This window comes from Pseudophryne corroboree, chromosome 3, assembly GCF_028390025.1.
Source record: "Pseudophryne corroboree isolate aPseCor3 chromosome 3, aPseCor3.hap2, whole genome shotgun sequence".
Taxonomy (NCBI): Eukaryota; Metazoa; Chordata; class Amphibia; order Anura; family Myobatrachidae; genus Pseudophryne; species Pseudophryne corroboree.
Window position 1 is genome coordinate 258,582,509 of NC_086446.1, and position 23,337 is coordinate 258,605,845.

The window sequence follows — 23,337 nt, forward strand, 5'->3', positions numbered from 1 at the left end:
TTAAACAGCTCCACCTGCTGTTCATCTGGTATAACTGTCGATGACTGTTTCCATACTTCACACTCTTTCTCACCATCTGAGCCTTAGACCAATGGACATGCAGTATTTTCCTTAAACATTTTATGATGTCTTTCTCCAGGGTGTGGATTATAAGATAAGCAGTCAGTAAGCTGACACTAGATGGTTGACAGGTAATAGACGGTCAAAAGGCTGACAGTTAACTGGTAAATATGGATTTATGTCGACATGGTCAAAAGGTCAACATGTTCAATAGGTCAACATGGTCAACACAGAAAAGGTCGACTTTTATTTTAACAATAATCCTAACCCTAGCCTTCACCTAGTGCCTAACCCTATATCTCCCCTGATGCCTAACCCTAACACTCTTCATAGTGCCTGATGGTGTGTACACAGGGAGATATTTCCTTACAATTTTGACTATATAGTCAAAATCATAAGAAAAGTTAGTGCAGATCGCAAGGTGAAAGTCACCTTGCGATCCCGATTCGATACCGATGCGCGATCCCGCGCAGTCGGCATCGCGAGCCTAGATAGACTGTGCAGGCAAGTAAATTTTGACTCTCTCTATAGAAGAGATAGTCAAAACTGGCACTTAGCCAAAATCGCACATAGTATCGCAAGCACACTCATTACGTGCTTGCGATGCCGACCTAGCCCCTGACGCATAGTGAGAATCGGGCACAGCCCGAATCTCACCGTGTGTATGGGCCTTAACTCTAACTGTCCCCTTCTGCACCCTAACCCAATGCCTACCCCAATTGCATAGCCCTAAAAATAATGAGAAATCATGTAAAACCATGCGTTGACCTTTTATGTGTTGACTATCAACCCTTTGAACATGTCGACCTTTTGACCCTGTCAACCTAAGTTCATGTCAACAATTTAATTTTTGACCTTTTGACCCTGTTGACCTATTGACTGTAGAACATCTGGTGTCGACTAATTGACCGTCTATCTATCTACTACTCTCTCTCTAGGAAGAGGCTTTGTAACAATCAATCTTGCTATTTGTATTACAATTGTAACTGTTCATTGACATTATGGGGGGTATTCAATTGTTTGAAAAGTCGGTTGAGTGTCTGTTTTTATCTGTCTATTAGATAGGAAAAACCAGACACCCAACCTACTTTTCAAACAATTGAATACCCCCTATATGTCCTTTCTCTCTGCTGACAGTTAAATGATTATCCAGGTTTGATTGTTGTGTATGGACTTTATTCATTTTATTCCCTTTTGCAAGATGAGATATATCCTCCCAGGATGTGCGATTTTGTACACTATTTGCCCTTGCTTTGCATGAGAGGTGTACATGTTAGCACTTAATTTTCCTTGCTGAATGCCTTTTTTCTCAGTTTTCTCATCTATGGGCCCCAACCCTACACTGAGTTCAATCATTTAGACAGAATTGCACAGTTGGTGTAATGGTTAGTGTTACTACTTCACATCCCTGAGATCTTGGGTTCTATTTCCACCAAGGCCCTGTAAGGAGTTTGAAGGTTCTCCCTGTGTTTATGTGGGTTTCCTCCATGTGCTTCAGTTTCCTCCCACAATCCAAAACATACTGGTAGTTTAATTGAATTCTGACAAAAATTAACTGGATTGTATATGTGTGTTCATGTGGTAGGGAATATAGATTGGAAGCTCCATTGGGTCAGGGACTGATAGAGTACAGTGTACTGTTTAGATGGCCCAGCAGCAACAGTGTGGAGAATGGAGGAACACTGCTTTCCGGTGAAGGAATGGGCCCGGAGCCCAGATGATTGGCTCAACAGGAGGTGCACTTTTCAGCAGGGCCAGCTCCAGGCCTACTAGCACCGTGAGCGAGAAAATTTCAAAGCGCCCCCTCCCATACTCTATGCGTGCGCCAAAGGCACGCGCGCTTCTGGGAAAGTGGGCGTGGACTCCTGGGAAAGTGGGCGGGACCTCGCAACTTCATATTATCAAACTATAAATAAATATATTTTCACACCCCCTCTATGCACACAATTAGCAACCTTACTCATAACAGCTACAGTAGTGTTCCTTACACACAATGTCCCCAGTATAGTGCCAGCTACACATAATGTCTACAGTAGTGCAGTGCCAGATAGACATGATATGCCCCCAGCAGTGCCAGATAGACATGACATGCCCCGCAGCAGTGCCAGATGCACATGACATGCCCCTCAGCAGTGCCAGATGCACATGACATGCCCCCAGCAGTGCCAGATAGCTAAATGCCCCCCACAGTGCCAGATAGCTAAATGCCCCCCCACAGTGCCAGATACATTAATGCCCCCACAGGGCCAGATATGCCCCCACAGGGCCAGATACATTAATGCCCCCCACAGTGCCAGATACATTAATGCCTCCCACAGTGCCAGATATGCCCCCACGGTGCCAGATACATTAATGCCCCCACAGTGCCAGATATGCCCCCACAGTGCCAGATACATTAATGCCCCCACAGTGCCAGATACATTAATGCCCCCCACAGTGCCAGATATGCCCCCACAGTGCCAGATACATTAATGCCCCCACAGTGCCAGATATGCCCCCACAGTGCCAGATACATTAATGCCCCCACAGTGCCAGATATGCCCCCACAGTGCCAGATACATTAATGCCCCTACAGTGCCAGATACATTAATGTCCCCCACAGTGCCAGATACATGCCCCCACGGTGCCAGATAAATGCCCCCACAGTGCCAGATACATTAATGCCCCCACAGTGCCAGATATATTAATGCCCCCACAGTGCCAGATAAATGCCCCCACAGTGCCAGATACATTAATGCCCCCCACAGTGCCAGATAAATGCCCCCACAGTGCCAGATACATTAATGCCCCAACAGTGCCAGAAATGCCCCCACAGTGCCAGATACATTAATGCCCCCCACAGTGCCAGATACATTAATGCCCCCCACAGTGCCAGATATGCCCCCACAGTGCCAGATACATTAATGCCCCCACAGTGGCAGATATGCCCCCACAGTGCCAGATACATTAATGTCCCCCACAGTGCCCGATAAATGCCCCCACAGTGCCAGATACATTAATGCCCCCACAGTGCCAGATATATTAATGCCCCCACAGTGCCAGATAAATGCCCCCACAGTGCCAGATAAATGCCCCCACAGTGCCAGATACATTAATGCCCCCCACAGTGCCAGATAAATGCCCCCCACAGTGCCAGATACATTAATGTCCCCCACAGTGCCAGATAAATGCCCCCACAGTGCCAGATAAATGCCCCCACAGAGCCAGATACATTAATGCCCCCACAGTGCCAGATACATTAATGCCCCCACAGTGCCAGATACATTAATGCCCCCACAGTGCCAGATAAATGCCCCCACAGTGCCAGATGAATGCCCCCACAGTGCCAGATACATTAATGCCCCCCACAGTGCCAGATACATTAACGACCCCACAGTGACAGAAATGCCCCCACAGTGCCAGATACATTAATGTCCCCCACAGTGGCAGATAAATGCCCACACAGTGCCAGATACATTAATGCCCCCCACAGTGCCACATATGCCCCCAGAGTACCTGCTACAGATCCGGCCGCGCTGTCTGTGCGAGCCGGTGCCTGAAAGTGAACTGTGCGCGCTGTGCGGCGCCGGTGTCTGATATCAGACGCCGGCGCCGCATAGCACGCACACATCAATTTACAGAGAGGAGGCGGTGCAGCCCACAGGCTACAGGACAGGGCCGGCTCCAGGCTCCGACATGGCGGTGCCAGCGTGCGGCGCCCTGCGCGGGCGCTCGAGTCGCACATGCCTCGAGCCGGCCCTGCTTTTCAGTGATCAGAGTTAGGTAAATACCAATGTGGATTTTCACAAAAAGACAAAAATGGCTGCAGATAAAATTAGACCAGCAGAGGAGCTCAGCAGCCACACTTCCCCCATGTTAGGCATCCAAGACATGCCCAACATCTCCACTTCTATAAAAAGTAGTGATGTGCACCGGACATTTTTCGGGTTTTGTGTTTTGGTTTTGGATTCGGTTCTGCGGCCGTGTTTTGGATTCGGACGCGTTTTGGCAAAACCTCCCTGAATTTTTTTTGTCGGATTCGGTTGTGTTTTGGATTCGGTTTTCTTTTACAAAAACTCCTCAAAAACAGCTTAAATCATAGAATGTGGGGGCCATTTTGATCCCATAGTATTATTAACCTCAATAACCATAATTTCCACTCATTTTCAGTCTATTCTGAACACCTCACAATATTATTTTTAGTCCTAAAATTTGCACCGAGGTCGCTGGATGACTAAGCTAAGCGACACAAGTGGCCGACACAAACACCTGGCCCATCTAGGAGTGGCACTGCAGTGTCAGGCAGGATGGCACTTCAAAAAAATAGTCCCCAAACAGCACATGATGCAAAGAAAAATGAAAGAAAAAAGAGGTGCAAGATGGAATTGTCCTTGGGCCCTCCCACCCACCCTTATGTTGTATAAACAGGACATGCACACTTTAACAAACCCATCATTTCAGCCACAGGGTCTGCCACACGACTGTGACTGAAATGACTGGTTGGTTTGGGCCCCCACCAAAAAAGAAGCAATCACTCTCTCCTTGCACAAACTGGCTCTACAGAGGCAAGATGTCCACCTCCTCCTCATCGTCCGATTCCTCACCCCTTTCACTGTGTATATCCCCCTCCTCACAGATTATTAATTCATCCCCACTGGAATCCACCATCTCAGGTCCCTGTGTACTTTCTGGAGGCAATTGCTGGTGAATGTCTCCACGCAGGAATTGATTATAATTCATTTTGATGAACATCATCTTCTCCACATTTTCTGGAAGTAACCTCGTACGCCGATTGCTGACAAGGTGAGCGGCTGCACTAAACACTCTTTCGGAGTACACACTGGAGGGGGGCAACTTAGGTAGAATAAAGCCAGTTTCTGCAAGGGCCTCCAAATTGCCTCTTTTTCCTGCCAGTATACGTACGGACTGTCTGACGTGCCTACTTGGATGCGGTCACTCATATAATCCTCCACCATTCTTTCAATGGTGACAGAATCATATGCAGTGACAGTAGACGTCATGTCAGTAATCGTTGGCAGGTCCTTCAGTCCGGACCAGATGTCAGCACTCGCTCCAGACTGCCCTGCATCACCGCCAGCGGGTGGGCTTGGAATTCTTAGCCTTTTCCTCGCACCCCCAGTTGCGGGAGAATGTGAAGGAGGAGCTGTTGACGGGTCACGTTCCGCTTGACTTGACAATTTTCTCACCAGCAGGTCTTTGAACCTCTGCAGACTTGTGTCTGCCGGAAAGGGAGATACAACGTAGGTTTTAAATCTAGGATCGAGCACGGTTGCCAAAATGTAGTGCTCTGATTTCAACAGATTGACCACCCGTGAATCCTGGTTAAGCGAATTAAGGGCTCCATCCACAAGTCCCACATGCCTAGCGGAATTGCTCTGTTTTAGCTCCTCCTTCAATGTCTCCAGCTTCTTCTGCAAAAGCCTGATGAGGGGAATGACCTGACTCAGGCTGGCAGTGCTCCTCCATCCTCTGAAGCATATAGAGGGTTGAATTCCACCTCGTTACCACCTCTTGCTTCAGATGATGTCAGGGCAGGTTCAGGACTGTTTGCTGGTGCTCCAGTCTTCGGCACGCGGTGGCTGATTGCTGAAAGTGGCATCTCTTGCACGCCCCTGTCGTTTTTTAAATAATTCTGCACCACCAAATTCAATGTATGTGCAAAACATGGGACGTGCTGGAATTTGCCCAGATGTAATGCACGCACAATATTGGTGGCGTTGTCCGATGTCACAAATCCCCAGGAGAGTCCAATTGGGGTAAGCCATTCTGCGATGATGTTCCTCAGTTTCCGTAAGAGGTTGTCAGCTGTGTGCCTCTTATGGAAAGCGGTGATACAAAGCGTAGCCTGCCTAGGAATGAGTAGGCGTTTGCGAGATGCTGCTACTGGTGCCGCCGCTGCTGTTCTTGCTGCGGGAGGCAATACATCTACCCAGTGGGCTGTCACAGTCATATAGTCCTGAGTCTGCCCTGCTCTACTTGTCCACATGTCCGTGGTTAAGTGGACATTGGGTACAACTGCATTTTTTAGGACACTGGTGACTCTTTTTCTGACGTCTGTGTATATTTTCGGTATCGCCTGCCTAGAGAAATGGAACCTAGATGGAATTTGGTACCGGGGACACAGTACCTCAATCAAGTCTCTAGTTGCCTGTGAATTAACGGTGGATACCAGACACACGTTTCTCACCGCCCAGGCTGCCAAGGCCTGAGTTATCCGCTTTGCAGCAGGATGACTGCTGTGATATTTCATCTTCCTCGCAAAGGACTGTTGGACAGTCAATTGCTTACTGGAAGTAGTACAAGTGGTCTTCCGACTTCCCCTCTGGGATGACGATCGACTCCCAGCTTAAACAACAGCAGCGCCAGCAGCAGTAGGCGATACACTCAAGGATGCATCGGAGGAATCCTAGGCAGGAGAGGACTCGTCAGACTTGACAGTGACATGGCCTGCAGGACTATTGGCTTTCCTGTGTAAGGAGGAAATTGACACTGAGGGAGTTGGTGGTGTGGTTTGCAGGAGCTTGGTTACAAGAGGAAGGGATTTAGTGGTCAGTGGACTGCTTCCGCTGTCATCCAAAGTTTTTGAACTTGTCACTGACTTCTGATGAATGCGGTCCAGGTGACGTATAAGGGAGGATGTTCCTAGGTGGTTTACGTCCTTACCCCTTCTTATTACAGCTTGACAAAGGCGACACATGGCTAGACACCAGTTGTCCGCATTTCTGTTGAAATAATTCCACACCGAAGAGGTGATTTTTTTTGTATTTCGACAAGGCATGTCAATGGCCATATTCGTCCCACGGACAACAGGAGTCTCCCCGGGTGCCTGACTTAAACAAACCACCTCACCATCAGAATCCTCCTTGTCAATTTCCTCCCCAGCGCCAGCAACACCCATATCCTCATCCTGGTGTACTTCAACAGTGACATCTTCAATTTGACTATCAGGAACTGGACTGCGGGTGCTCCTTTCAGCAATTGCAGGGGACGTGCAAATGGTGGAAGGCGCAACCTCTTCTCGTCCAGTGTTGGGAAGGTCAGGCATCGCAACCGACACAATTGGACTCTCCTTGGGGATTTGTGATTTAGAAGAACTCTTTTAAGTTTTCTAGCAGGAGGATGACTGCTTCCATCCTCAGGTGAAGCTGAACCACTAGCCTTGAACATAGGCCAGGGCCTCAGCCGTTCCTTGCCACTCCGTGTCGTAAATGGCACATTGGCAAGTTTACGCTTCTCTTCAGACGATTTTGATTTAGATTTTTGGTTCATTTTACTGAGCTTTATTTTTTTGGATTCTACATGCTCTCTACTATGACATTGTGCGTCGGCCTTGGCAGACGATGTTGATGGCATTTCATTGTCTCAGCCATGACTAGTGGCAGCAGCTTCAGCACGAGGTGGAAGTGGATCTTGATCTTTCCCTATTTTACCCTCCACATTTTTGTTCTCCATTTTTTAATGTGTGGAATTATATGCCAGTAATAGATCAACATATAATACTGGTGGTCACTGGTCAGCAAAACTCTGCACTGTACTCCTTCTATATAATATACTGGTGGTCCCTGGTCCCCACAATAAAGCAGTGTGAGCACAGATATACGCAGCACACTGAGCACAGATATGGAGCGTTTTTCAGGCAGAGAACGTATAATACTGGTGGTCACTGGTCAGCAAAACTCTGCACTGTACTCCTCCTATATAATATACTGGTGGTCCCCAGTCCCCACAATAAAGCAGTGTGAGCACAGATATATGCAGCACACTGAGCACAGATATGGAGCGTTTTTCAGGCAGAGAACGTATAATACTGGTGGTCACTGGTTAGCAAAACTCTGCACTGTACTCCTCCTATATAATATACTGGTGGTCCCCAGTCCCCACAATAAAGCAGTGTGAGCACAGATATAGGCAGCACACTGAGCACAGATATGGAGCGTTTTTCAGGCAGAGAACGTATAATACTGGTGGTCACTGGTCAGCAAAACTCTGCACTGTACTCCTCCTATATAATATACTGGTGGTCCCCAGTCCCCACAATAAAGCAGTGTGAGCACAGATATATGCAGCACACTGAGCACAGATATGGAGCGTTTTTCAGGCAGAGAACGTATAATACTGGTGGTCACTGGTTAGCAAAACTCTGCACTGTACTCCTCCTATATAATATACTGGTGGTCCCCAGTCCCCACAATAAAGCAGTGTGAGCACAGATATAGGCAGCACACTGAGCACAGATATGGAGCGTTTTTCAGGCAGAGAACGTATAATACTGGTGGTCACTGGTCAGCAAAACTCTGCACTGTACTCCTCCTATATAATATACTGGTGGTCCCCAGTCCCCACAATAAAGCAGTGTGAGCACAGATATATGCAGCACACTGAGCACAGATATGGAGCGTTTTTCAGGCAGAGAACGTATAATACTGGTGGTCACTGGTCAGCAAAACTCTGCACTGTACTCCTCCTATATAATTTACTGGTGGTCCCCAGTCCCCACAATAAAGCAATGTGAGCACAGATATATGCAGCACACTGAGCACAGATATGGAGTGTTTCTCAGGCAGAGAACGTATAATATTGGTGGTCACTGGTCAGCAAAACTCTGCACTGTACTCCTCCTATATAATATACTGGTGGTCCCCAGTCCCCACAATAAAGCAGTGTGAGCACAGATATATGCAGCACACTGAGCACAGATATGGGGGGGTAATTCCAAGTTGATCGCAGCAGGATTTTTTTTAGCAATTGGGCAAAACCATGTGCACTGCAGGGGAGGCAGATATAACCTGTGCAGAAAGAGTTAGATTTGGGTGAGTTATTTTGTTTCTGTGCAGGGTAAATACTGGCTGCTTTATTTTTACACTGCAAATTAGATTGCAGATTGAACACACCCCACCCAAATCTAACTCTCTCTGCACATGTTATATCTGCCTCCCCTGCAGTGCACATGGTTTTGCCAAATTGCTAACAAAAATCCTGCTGCGATCAACTTGGAATTACCCCCATGGAGCGTTTTTCAGGCAGAGAACGTATAATACTGGTGGTCACTGGTCAGCAAAACTCTGCACTGTACTCCTCCTATAATACTGCTGGTCCCCAGAATAAAGATATTTGCAGCCCCCTGAAACAAAGTGAGAGGACGCCAGCCACGTCCTCTCACTATCATTTCCAATGCACGAGTGAAAAATGGCGGCAACGCGCGGCTCCTTATCTAGAATCCGAATCTCGCGAGAATCCGACAGCGCCGCGGGATGATGACGTTCAGGCGCGCTCGGACCAGTGAAAAAAAAGGTGAAGTTCGAGCGGGTTCGGATCCCGAGGATCCGAACCCGCTCATCACTAATAAAAAGTAAAACGTACTTTAGTAAACCCTCTTCAGGTTTAATTAGTGAAACCAACTTTTAAACATAGAAGTTTTGCTGAAGCCTTTATTACATGTATTTTGTGTTATTAAAATGTGAATGTTTATGTGTTTGATGTATTTTGAATGCTGATAGCACAATAACTAATTGCAGGTTTTAATTCATGTATTTTGTGCAACTACCTCTGTGAAAATTATATGGGCGGAGCCAAAATGAATCATTCTCTGCTGCATAGGTAGAAATTGGGGTTTCCCAACAAGACCCCAAAGTATAGAGTTATAAAAAAATAAAGGTATATCCAGCACTGAGTGGGGAATAGTAACAGACCTTTAAAAATGTCTATAACACTATAGGCTGTGACTAAATAATTCCTTACTCCCTTATAACATTACAATAACTGAAGAATTAAAATAGAGTACAGGTAACAATTAGCACCACAATTCTCAGTACACAATACAGCTGAGATGTATGGAAGAAAAGGAGTGATCAGTGTACTACCAGGGGCAGGCAGCCGTTGGAAGAGATGAATTGTGGCAAGCAAGAGAAGATGCGGTATAGAACCCTATTCACGGTGCGGCCTGTGGGCGGTAGGATCAGGCTGGGCCCCTCCTTCTGTGTTATGTGTCCGGGTCAGCGACTCCTGTATCGGCCGTCCCCCCTTGATGGAGGCCCTGCACACAATACATGTATGAGTCAGAAATAATAATCTAACACTGCTGTTTACTTTCACCTACAGTGTCACACAATATATATATGTCAGAATATATATTACACTGCAGTTCACTTCCACCTACAGTATCACGCAATACATGTATGATACACTGCAGTGTCACATAAAAATAATAGTATAGTACACTGGGGTATTATTTCACCCAAAATATATATTTTTAAAACTATATATTTACTTTTATTTAGTTTAAACTGAGGCAGAGCAGCCCTAGATTGACAGAGCAGCACTGGAGGAGAGAGCACCCCTTTGTATACAACAAAGCACAGACCACCAACAGTGTCGCAATACATGTTTGATTATACGCTGCGGTCTGACCGGCGGTGTCACAGAAGAAGAATAATATAGTACAGCGGTGGCCAACCCGCGGCTCTCGAGCTGCATGCTGCTCTTTCATCCGCTGCATGCAGCTTGGCTGGCTCCTGGCCACCGCTGCTCCCAGCCCCAGACACACGCACGCCTCTCCGGTGGCGGTGTCTCGCTTCAAGCTTCAATTTGGCGCCGGCCCGTGAGAGAATCAGAGCTCATGGACCGGCAGCTAAGGCTCCTGATTGACTGCCGGACCGCAAGATTTGAATAGCTCACGGACCGGCGTCTAATTGAAGAAAGACCGCCGCCGGACAGTGAGCAGCAGCAGCAGTGCGGTGTGTGTGTGTGTGTGTGTGGGGGGGGGGGGTCTGGTGAGAACTGTGGGGACTTGTGTATCTGGCACTGGGGGCATATCTGGCACTGGGGGCATAGCAGGCACTGTGGGGACATGTGTATCTGCACTGGGGGCATATCTAGCACTGGGGGCATAGCAGGCACTGTGGGGACATGTGTATCTGGCACTGGGGGCATAGCAGGCACTGTGGGGGCATAGCAGGCACTGTGGGGGCATAGCAGGCACTGGGGGCATATCTGGCACTGGGGCATAGCAGGCACTGGGGGCATAGCAGGCACTAAGAGCATAGCAGGCACTGTGGAGACATGTGTATCTGGCACTTGGGGCATAGCAGGCACTGGAGGCATATCTGGCACTGGGGGCATAGCAGGCACTGTGGGGACATGTGTATCTGGCATTGGGAGCATATCTGGCACTTGGGGAATAGCAGGCACTGGGGACATGTGTATCTAGCACTGGGGGCATATCTAGCACTGGGGGCATAGCAGGCACTGTAGGGACATGTGTTTCTTGCACTGGGGGCACAGCTGGCACTGGGGGGCATATGTATCTGGCACTGGGGGCATAGCAGGCACTGAAGGGACGTGTATCTGGCACTGGGGGCATAGATGGCACTGTGGGGATATATGTATCTGGCACTGGGGACATGTGTATCTGGCACTGGGGGCATATATGTATCTGGCACTGTGGGTGCATATATGTATATGGCACTGTGGAGGCACCCATTTTTTGGCATTTTTATATGTATGTGGCACTATACTGGGGCATTATATGTATGTGGCACTGTACAACATGACGAAAAACGGGGTTATGATATGAGGTCATACTTCTACAAACGTCATACCGAAAGGTGTGCACACAAAAATGGGGTGTGGCTTTGTGACAACTAGGTCACGCCCCCATATTTGTGCGCGCGCTTGATAGTGGCTCTTGCTCTTGACTACAGATCTTTTCTGGCTCTTTGCCTCTGACTGGTTGGCCACCCCTGGTATAGTACATTGGGGTAAAGCACCAAAAAAATCATATACTTTTTAAAAACTAAATATTTAGCTTTTCATTTGTTTAAACTAGGACAGAGCATCCCTAGATTGACAGAGCACACCTGGAGGACACAGCACCCCTTTATGGATGAAGAAAATACCAGTATCACCCCTGGATGGACAACACAGCACCCCTGGACAGACACCGCACGGAGACGTCCGTTTAATACAAGCTCCACAGCCAAAGTGAAGATGGCACGATCACCGGGGACCTTTATAGAATACAAAACCTGCAAGAATCCGACAGCGAGGGGATGTCGTTTTGCCTCGTTTTGGCATCCGAGTCAGTTGGGACAACCCGAGCTGGATTAGTATCCAGTTCCCAGAGAACCAGGCCCGCTCATCTCTTGACAAAACCAGTTACAGTACAGTATATTGATTCAAGTGTGCATGAAAGGAAATGCTGAAAATGTTGGGAGTACGTGATCTAAGACAGAAATTCAGACTTTAGGTAAAAATGTGCTCATATGTCCCATAATATTCTGGATTTATGACAATAGCCCTGGCCAATGCAACGGATTCTGCTCATACTCTGTTTGGATAAGACATTAGTTTATACAAGAAAAATCTTAGACACTTAAATTTCCTGTCACGTACTCATATGCTTAATGTGTAGTTTTCTCTAAACCTGTTAAATTAATAACACACACTAAATGAGCCATGTCAGGCTAATGACTAATGACTGCAAAAGTAACAGGGTACATTAAAAACCCCTCTTGAATTTCTCTGTTCTTTACTATCTCTAGTCAGGTAATTAGCAGCAGTTCCTGACATTGAATAAGTGTGCTTGAGGAAGCCATAGTGGATTGTGAAGTGGATCTTATGAAGACCCAAATAACACAAAACAGAGTATCATGACGCCAATGCATAAAGTGGGCATACCGGGCTTTGACAAAATATTAAGGTCATTTAGTACATACGAGCAACATAAATGCTTATCTTTGTGCACATACTGTACACCAATTTTTACATGGCAGAGCAGGGCTGCCATCAGAAATTCTGGGGCAAGGGACTCACAAAATAGGCAGGGTCCGTGCACCCCCCCCCCAAAAAAAAAAAAAAAAACAACGACAACAAAACATTAAAAAAATTATAAAAATATATATATATATAAAAAAACATACAAAAAAAATATATATATATATATATATATATATATATATATATATAGAGAGAGACAAGGAAAAATATTGCGCCACTTGTGATAGAATACAGATATGTTGTACAGTGTGCAATCTAAAAAATACTAAAAAACACTCCCCTCTATTGTTAATGGGGCATCTGCTGAGTCCCTCAAAAAATAGGGGTGGTAAGCCCCTGAAACAATGTGAAAGGAAGGGGGGATGAGGGATATATAGCGACTATAGTGTTATTACAATATACAGTTGCCACTTCTAAAAAAATATATATTTATTAGTGTAAACGTAAAAGAATCATATATAAAAAAGGCAGTGCCGTAACTAGGCATTTTAGCGCTGTGTGCAAGAAACGACAGTGGCGCCCCCCCCATGTAAGATAGGGGCAGTGCGCGCCGCAGGAGCGCGGAAAATTTATAGGGGCGTGGCTTCACGGGGAAGGGGCGTGGCCACAAAATAATAGCAATTCATACTACGGTGCACAGTAGTCTACATTATTCAAATTACGCTGCACAGTAGCGCCACTACACCAGGTAGAGCCCCTTTTATACATTACAGCAGACAGCGTCCCTCTTTTTACACATTACAGCAGACAGTCCCCCTTTTTACACATTGCGGCAGCCAGGCCCCCTTTTTACACATTGCGGCAGCCAGTCCCCCTTTTTACACATTGCGGCAGGCAGGTCCCCTCTTTACACTTTGCGGCAGCCAGTCCCCCTTTTTACACATTGCGGCAGCCAGGCCCCCTTTTTACACATTGCGGCAGCCAGGCCCCCTCTTTACACATTGCGGCAGCCAGTCCCCCTTTTTACACATTGCGGCAGCCAGTCCCCCTTTTTACACATTTCGGCAGCCAGGCCCCCTTTTTACACATTGCGGTAGCCAGGCCCCCTTTTTACACATTGCGGCAGCCAGGCCCCCTCTTTACACATTGCGGCAACAAGGCCCCCTTTTTACACATTGCGGCAGCCAGTCCCCCTTTTTACACATTGCGGCAGCCAGTCCCCCTTTTTACACATTGCGGCAGCCAGGCCCCCTTTTTACACATTGCGGCAGCCAGTCCCCCTTTTTACAGCCAGTCCCCCTTTTTACACATTGCGGCAGCCATCCCTCTTTTTACACATTGCGGCAGCCATCCCCCTTTTTACACATTGCGGCAGACGGTGACCCCCTGAGAGAGAGAGAGAGAGAAAGAGAGATATACTTACAATCTCCCTGCTGGCAGTCAGGCTCCTCGTGCAGCTCCCTCGGTGCAGGCAGTGAGGTGAGAAGGAGGAGGAGGGAGGGGGAGCAGGGAGCCGCAGCAGCGCTATGTCATTGGTAGTAAGCGCCGCTGCAGCATCCCCCTCTCCTTCCGTATTGGCTGCCCGGCGCTGCTGTGGATGCTGGGATGGAGGAACCGCATCCCAGCATCCACAGCAGCGCCGGGCAGCCAATACAGAAGGAGAGGGGGATGCTGCAGCGGCGCTTACTACCAATAACATAGCGCTGCTGCGGCTCCCTGCTCCCCCTCCCTCCTCCTCCTTCTCCGCTGCCCGGCGCTGGTCCTCTTCTCCCTCCACAGCGCGGCGCACGGCGCACACAGCAGAGGCGGCATGTAATGAGTCAATTTGACTCATTACATGCCGCTGGCCGTGCGCCCTCAGGGCAACTGCGCTGTGTGCCAAGCCCACTTGGCACACACGTAGTTACGGCCCTGAAAAAAGGCATACATAAAAAGGCATATATAAAAATGGGACAACAACACATACACAGCTGGACTAAAAACACTAAAAATTAAACTTTAAAATCGTAATAAGATCAAGTAAAATGGATATTTCCTTATCTTAGGTGAGGTAAGTGCAGGATTTCCCCAACGTGTTTCGTCTCAAAAGACTTCTTCAAAGGGTAGGGACATAATGATCTGCAAGTCTATTTATAGCACTATTACTAAATGGGAGGGTTGTGACATCACAGGGAGTCACATGGTGCAATTACATGATACATGTTATTTCACTATTTTCTACTGTGGTACATTAGGAGCAGGGTTCATAGGGTCTTATAGTCAGCAAAAACGAGTATGTTAGACATTGCACAGTCACTTTAAAAGTCTTAAAAATAGTTTTTTCCATGAAATTGCGGTACTTCCGCCACACTTCCGGTGACGGACGGGCCCGGTGCGTCACTTCCGCCCCACTTCCGGACGCATCTGCGCATGCGCCCGCGGCGGCTCGTGACCATAGTTCAATATGCTGTGATGAAGTTTCTCATTGTCTGTGATCCAGGGGGAGGCAGTCTCTGTTACAAAAAGTCCGTGTATAGGTGGCCATATTTGATGGGACTTTATCCATAGATATGCCAGCTGCGGCAGCCATTTTCTCGTAGTTAGTACAGGAAAAACCCGGTATCCATGGAAATCGGACAACATAGAGATAAAAATAAATAGCATCAGGAGTGGAATTTTATTCACATATTATAAACTAGAGGTAAATAGGAATAAGATGAGCATTATTGTGAAATAGGAATAAACACATATGACGGTGAAACTATACTAATAGTGTTAAATAAGGTATTCGTTTTTTATAACATATTACGGTTTTAAATTAATAAAAATAAAAATATATAAACATATAAATAAATAAAAAGTGCTAATGTTCTGGAATTAATATATTTATAACCGTAGTGCACATTAATATATATTAAAATGTGCTGGACTGCAATATTAAAGTGCATGTGCTATTTTTATATTACTATGGTGTGTACATGGTCAATGCTATATACCAATTCAAGTGATTACTGTAACGTGATCTAATTAGTGCATTAATATGGAGCAACACCTTTCCCAGGCTCCTATTCATTCACGTACTTTACAGTACCTGATCTTCTCAGCTGGTCCCCCTTGCTGGTACTGATCAGGCCCAATGCTGCTTGGCTTCCAAGATCGGACATATTTGGGCATTTCCAGCGTGGTATGACTGTACCAACGTTGTGTCCTCTGGGTTACTTGCTCCAACCCCAATTAATTTAAATTCTATCAGGTGTTAGATATATATTTAACTTTGTGACATAATAGTGGGGGGGAGGCGAAGGGAAGGACACAAGGAGCAGTTGTAATATTTTAATATTTTAAGTACCGTATCTTATAAAAAGGGAGCGATCTCATAGTTATTGTTAAATCCCCTTGGCTGTAACGTTTGCAATTGGAAAATCCAAAACATCTCCCGGCGTGACAACTTGTTGGCGAGATCACCACATCTTAAAAGTTGGAAAAATAACATTCCATTCTCCCAATTTAGTAGAATAAAAAGGAATTGCAGTAAACCTGAGGACTGCCAATCACAGCTGGAGATGTACAGTAACAGGTTCAAGCAAAAAGAGTATCCAGATACTGTTCTGAAGGAAGCCATTAACTGGACCAACACTATTGACAGGTCTGAACTGCTGGAATACAAAACAAGAGACAAAACAAAGAATTCCACGGCATTCATAACAACCTTCAGTCGACATGAGAAATCTATCCGCGATTCATTCAGAAACCATTGGAGAATATTGCTCATGGACCCCATCCTCAAAGAAATCCTCCCTCCTCGTCCTGAAATAGTTTTCAAAAAATCAAGAAACCTTAAGGATATTTTGGCCCCAAGCATGCTGAGGACTGACCAAGAGAAAGTTTCCGCCTGGCCTAAGTGTGCTGGCTCTTACAAATGTGGGCGATGTCTGTTAGAGAGGCCAGGCCCAGGACATCTGCGCCTGCAGCACCCCCTGATGGTGGGTCTGTGGCAGAGCATACATTTGTATTCACTCTTTGGGGGGTTGTGAGGGAAGTGTTGTTCCTTGTTGAATATTAGGAGTATATTAAGTGCACGTTTTTTAGAGTGGAGATCATACCTGCCAACTGTCCAAATTCCAGCAGGACAGTCCCGCTATTCGGACACTGTCCCACCTGCAGGCCACAGTGTCCCATGAGTGAGGGGGTGGCAAGTAGGGAGAGCTTGTGATCACTGTTGCTCTGCTCTGCAAAGCAGCCGGTGATCACTGAATAGATGTCGTATGCATGTGCACGGCATCTAACAATGCGGGGGTGGGGTGGTGAGCTGGTGGCTGCACTGGGAGCAAGGCATCGTCCCCTTTATCAGAGGCCTGCTCCTTTTTTTATGAGGCACTGCGCCTTTTTTGGGCGCTGCATGCTAGGTCCCAATTCCAAGGCTTTTTGAGCTGGAGGTATGGTGGAGATGTTTCCCATAGCAACAGATTCTAGCTATTTTCTTCTAGAAGGTCCTAAATAAATGATAAGTAGAACTTGATTGGTTGCTATGGGCAACATCTCCACTTCTATAAACCTTCACTTTAGTAAATATACCCCTAACTATAACAGTTTTCATAAATGAGCAAGATCAATAGAAATGATCTCCAAAGTTAGAGAATGTACATTTTACAGACTGCGCAATATATTTTCCCATATTGCATTTTATGGGTACTCAAGAGGTGCAAATAATCAGAAATCATCCTGTACTCTCAATAGGGGCCTTTTGCACCATCCACTTTCTATATTACATGGAAACTGTATAGATTTATAGAGGATGATGAAGGATTGGTTGCAAAAATTGCATAATATGGGGGTTATTCAGTAAGGAGTGCAAATTCTGCTTTTTAGCAGAATTTGCAATCCTTTGAATCACATGTTTGGGGCCACCCATCGCAGGGCAAGGCCGCCCATCATGCACCTCACCATCCACCCACTGTGATCACACTGAAATTGCGATTGCGCAGCAATTACTGCGCGATCGTTGAAATTGTGGATGCCTCCTGCAGCCTGGCTGCAATGGCAGGAGACCTACCGCCATTTGTTATTTCGGAGCGGCTGCGTGTGACGACGTGCAGCCGCCCCAAAAACGCAGACAACATGCTCCCTGTTTGCACTACCACGCCCCCGTTAGTTAAAAGCCGCCCCCGCAATGCCCTGTTTCTGCAATTGCTGCAGGTCGCCCACATTAAATATGGGCACATGCGCAGGTTGGGACCTGCGCATGCATGCACGGGTCCCGTTGCTGATTCAAACCCGAAGCTAGAATGCTAGTAATGCCTCATTAGATTAGTAATAGTAGCATCCATTTAGATAAATAATAGCAGTGCTCCTATTACATAGTTCATGGATATTTCCCCTATAAAAAGTTAATTGTAGTGCTCCCTTCAGATAATTCATGTCACTTACCGATTTAGATAATAAATAGTAGAAGCCCCTTCATATTATTAATTCATATTAGTGCCCCCTTCATATAATTAATTATTACCTCGTTTACATCAAAGATAAATTAATATTGCCAAAGATATAATTATATAGAATTGCCTTTATAATGAATAATCCAGTGATTCATAAAGTAGGTGCAGGGGCAAACGCAGGATTTACTGAGGGGGGTTTCCGTATAAATATATACTGTGTGTAAATATATATATATATATATATATATATATACAGTTCAAAAATGCAGCACTTTGAAACGTTGACTGATTAAACCGACCGGGTGGTTGTGTTTATTTATCTATGATATGCCAGGAGTGCCGCACTTTTGCACTGTACATTGATTCTCTGTGAGTGCTCCAGGCTGAAGCACTGTTTATTATGAAGACTGCCGGACCATTTGGTATACGGACACCAATAAGGTTGATACCTATTGGTCGACACACCTTTGGCCGACACCAGAAATAGGTCGACATGAACAAGGTCAACATGGAAAAAGGTCAACATGAGTTTTCACTTTTTTCCCCTTCATTTTATGAACTTTTTCAGACTTTACAATCCACGTGGACTACAATTGGGAATGGTAACCTGTGCCGAGCGCAGCGGCAGCAGAGCGAGGCACCTTGCCCGAAGCATGCGAGGGGACATAGTGCACTAATTGGGGTTCCCGGTCACATTACAAAGAAAACGACCCAAAAAAACATAAAAAACTCATGTTGACCTTTTCTCTGTGTCGACCTATTTATGGTGTCGACCTAAGGTGTGTCGACCAATTGGTGTTGACCTTGAGTCCCAGGCACCGGACCATTTGGCTACGTCCGTCTATCTATCTATCTATCTATCTATCTATCTAAAATGTATATATATATATATATATATATATATATATATAAATGCAGAGTATGGGCGGCACTCACGGCGCAGAAAAAAACAGACAAGCAAGTCTGAAAGCTGCGGTCAACGTTTCAATGTCTTTTATAACATTTTCGTCATAAAAGACATTGAAACGTTGACCGCAGCTTTCAGAGGAGAGCTCTGTGCAGCAGCAGCTTCTGTGACCGTGATCGCTGTAGCGGTCACGATCGTGGTTTGTACTGAGACGGAGACACAGATGTCTCCGTCTCAGAAAAAAAGAGAGAATTTAACTGTTCATGGGGGGTTTCTGTGTACTCAGAAACCCCCCCTGCATGCGCTAATGAGGTGGGGGGCGCTAGAGCGAAAAGCATACTGGAAGTAAATAGACAACAGACCAGATGTAATGACACCCGAGATCGCCGGAGGTGCGATATGCTGGCCGATCGCAGATGGTTTTTTAAAGGGGCAATCACTTACAAGCAAAAACCATGCCTTGTAAGTCATTGCCCCTTTAAAAAAAAGTCAGAAATCAGACGGTATCTTGCCCCTTCAGCGATCTCGGGCGTCATTACATCCGGCCCAATATGTGTTTAGTCAGTGGAGGATCTACATTTTTGGACCCCTAAAGCTTGAACTGTTATGGGGGTGCCTTTACAACCAGCAACAATAGTGCAACATCCAACAAGGTCCAAAGGGCCCTGCTGTCCTTGCAAGGACAGCACACACCTCTCAGTGCCAGCAAAATTACCTTGTAAGACCCCTCCTTGCCTCAGGCTCCTTCTCACCTTTTATTTCTCTCAACCTCCTTCCTAGGACAAGCCTTCTCAGGCTCTGCCATTTCCATTTCTAGGAATGTAATAAAGAAAGGAGTGTGCTCAATCTCCGCGCCCCACTGTTTGAAACATGTAGACCCTTCACCTCAATATAAAACAAGGTCACAAATAAATGCAGTATACTAAGCTTTAAATGTCCAACTTCTTTTGTCAGATTGTTCACAATGATGAATTTTTTAGAGGTTTCTTCAATTCCAAAAGATAACGGTTCTGCAAAAATTGTGTTCCAAACCAGTGCTTGATAACAGTGGAATGGAGAGCACAAGAAATACAATAATAGTGCAGTAGTAAAAACAAGGCTGATGTTTTAATAATAAGTTGCACTTACAGCAAAATAGAGTTATAATCGCATGTAAAGACCCAGTCGCACACAAAGGTACAGCAAGTCAGCTCACCGACGTCTAACAGATGGTCTCCAAGAGATAACGACGGCCTCAAAGTACAAGAAATAAAACAATGATAGTGCAGTAATAAAAACAAGGCTGTTGTTTTAATTAAGTTGCACTTACAAAAAGATAAAGTTAAAATCGCATGTAAAAACCCAGTGGCACATAAGGACACAGCAAGACAGCTCACAAACGTCTACAGATGGTCTCCAAGAGGTAGCGACGGCCTCAATGCCGGAATTTGAAGTCGTCAGTCCTCGCGGTAACAGGCAGCGTCCTCAGGTGTCCACAAGAGTAGAAAATCCACAACCACACTTAACGCGTTTCGGATCACATAGGATCCTTCATCAGAAGTGTGGTAAGAGTACGTGTGCAGTCCTTTTAAAGACCTCCTAATTGTAAAATTCAAAACACATGTGCAGATCGATTTAGGAGCATTTCCTTCCGGCGGATATTCCACCAACCGGAAGTTGCGTATGCGTTCCAGCGTGGATTTGTATCGTAAATTTATCAAACACACAAAATACACGAAATATTAAAATATACAGCACCTTCAACCCCATATCCACAAACTACATCAGTAAGAAGCCGTCAACCAATACTGATACACAATAAACAGGACAAACAGAAAAGGGACCATATGAATTTATAAACGTCTGGGCGGATGTGACGTAACCCGGAAATCCGGTATGCGTTCCAGCGCCGGTCTGCGTTCCATCGTCCTTTTCTTATGCAATCCCTATAGCTTTTTTTAATTCAAGGATTTATTTTGCTTGGGCGATCATGCGCATTCCGGCGCTGGCTCACACTTCACAAATAAGACCTTCAGTTGAATAATAATCTAAAACACAAAAAATATATGTAAATGTTTTGTAATATTAAAGTCTTAACACAAATAAGTCTAGAAAGGGGAGCATGATCCAGACACCAAGATTTAGGGACAAGAAGATATAACCTCGTGATCTCAAACAAGAAAACATCCTAAATCAAAATCACTATTCAAACCTTTTGGAACTAGGGTTTTTAATTGATAAATCCATCGGGTTTCTGCCATTGCTAATCTTTTATCCATATCCCTAGTTCTAGATTTTGGTAGTATCAATTCTATTCCATAAAAAGTTTTTATATGGCATTCATTTTTTCCATGGTGTTTCTTGAAGTGGGCTGGAACAGTATGTGTCTCAAGTCCTTTTCTAATGTTGTATATGTGTTCTGCCAACCTCGTTTTTAACGCCCTCGAGGTCCGTCCCACATATCGAAGTCCACATGTACATTCGAACACATACACAACATTCCTAGAATTACAAGAAATAAACTGATTGATGGGATATGTTTTTCCATCAACTACAAATTCCTTAAATTTATTGGAATTACTTTTGACTGTTCTGCACATTAGACAGCTACCACAACGGTGGAAACCCTTCGTACGTATACTCTGACGAATATCAGTTTCCAGGCTACTTTTCACCAATTTATCCTTTAGTGCCGGAGCTCGTCTATAGATGAATGACGGATACTTAGGTATATAATCAGAAAGAACAGGATCTTGTAATAAGAGCTTCCAATTGGCTCTAAATATTTTTTCCACATTTTTATAACTATTGCTATATTTACTGATAAATGCCCATTGGTATCTATCATTTTTCTTTTCCCCCTCAGTGCTGGTGGTTTTCAACAAATCCTCTCTCTCCACCTTAGAAATTTTCTCTCTAGCTTTTTCAATGGTGGATGTGGCATACCCCTTTCTAGAGAAACGTCCTGATATTTCATCAAGTTGGTTTTCACATACAGTAGCATCACTGCAATTGCGCTTCACCCTTGTGAACTGGCCAAAGGGAATACCCTCTAGCCAGTTCACATGATGAAGACTTGATCTTTCTATGAAATTGTTGGAATCCGTAGGTTTACGATAGATTTTAGTTTTCAACATGCCACTTTCACTATAGATACATAAATCCAAAAAATTTATTTGTGCTTTACTATATTCAAAGGTAAATCTGATTGACAAATTGTTTATATTTAATCTATCTTGGAAAGAGAGAAGAGATTCTTCATCACCTGTCCATATAAAAAGGACATCATCGATGAAGCGTTGCCAGGATACCAGGCCCGCCCCCAGTACGCCGCCCATCCATATCTGTTGTTCTTCCCAATGGGCCATAAATAAATTGGCATAACTGGGGGCGAACCTGGTACCCATAGCTGTCCCAACAATCTGTAAATAAAAAACTCCATCGAATACAAAATAATTATTTTTAAGGATAAATTCTATCCCTTCTAGTATGAATTCCTTCAAAGGTTTACTCAGATCACTTTTATCTAAAAAGAAAGAGACAGCTCTTAAACCCTCTTCTTTATGTATTATTGTATATAGTGTGCCCACGTCGGCACTACATAGAAAAGAATTATTATCCCAAGGAAGATCTCTCAATTTACACAAGACATCCCCGGTATCTTTAAGGTACGCCCTTGTGGTTCGAACCAATGGCTGGAGATAATGATCTATTAGAGCAGATAAATTAGAGGTAATACTGTCACAACCAGAGATGATCGGGCGTCCTGGGGGATTCTGACTGTCTTTATGTACCTTGGGTAAGGTGTAAATAGTCGGAATAGTGGGGTTCTTAATATTTATAAAATCCAATTCTTTTTGTGTAATGACCTCTCTCTCCAAAGCCCTTTTTGTGAGTTCTTGAAGTTCCTTTTCTATCTTAGTAGTCGGGTCACCTTTTAGTTTTTTATAAGTTATCCCGTCATTGAGTTGTCTAAGTACTTCCTCTATATATTTACTTTTGTCCATTAGGACAACCCCCCCACCCTTGTCGGCTGGCTTTATTATTAATTCCAAATCATCTTTCAATGATCTAATTGCTTGGAATTCTTTTTTAGTCAAATTAAGTTTTCTATTATCTTTCCCCTTAGCTTTATTTAACGTTTGTTCAATTTCACTACAAACTATTTTATTGAAACTTTCTATTTGGCTACCTTTAAAAAAGGTGGGATAGAAAGTTGAGGGAGGTTTAAACTGTGACTTGTCACTCATTACAGAGGTATTA

The 23,337-nt window shown here is 45.1% G+C and overlaps 1 long non-coding RNA gene across 4 annotated transcripts in view; it reads left to right on the forward strand.

Moving 5' to 3' along the window:
- Positions 1 to 23,337, forward strand: part of LOC135055227 (uncharacterized) — a 219,555-nt gene that overhangs the window by 184,860 nt on the left and 11,358 nt on the right. For 2 of the 4 annotated variants that reach the window (XR_010243696.1, XR_010243699.1), the window contains one exon: positions 11,885 to 12,616. The exons of the other annotated variants lie outside the window; for them this stretch is intronic. This is a non-coding gene — a long non-coding RNA (uncharacterized LOC135055227). Of the gene's footprint in view, positions 1 to 11,884; positions 12,617 to 23,337 lie in introns of those variants that run through there. 4 annotated transcript variants of the gene reach the window in all.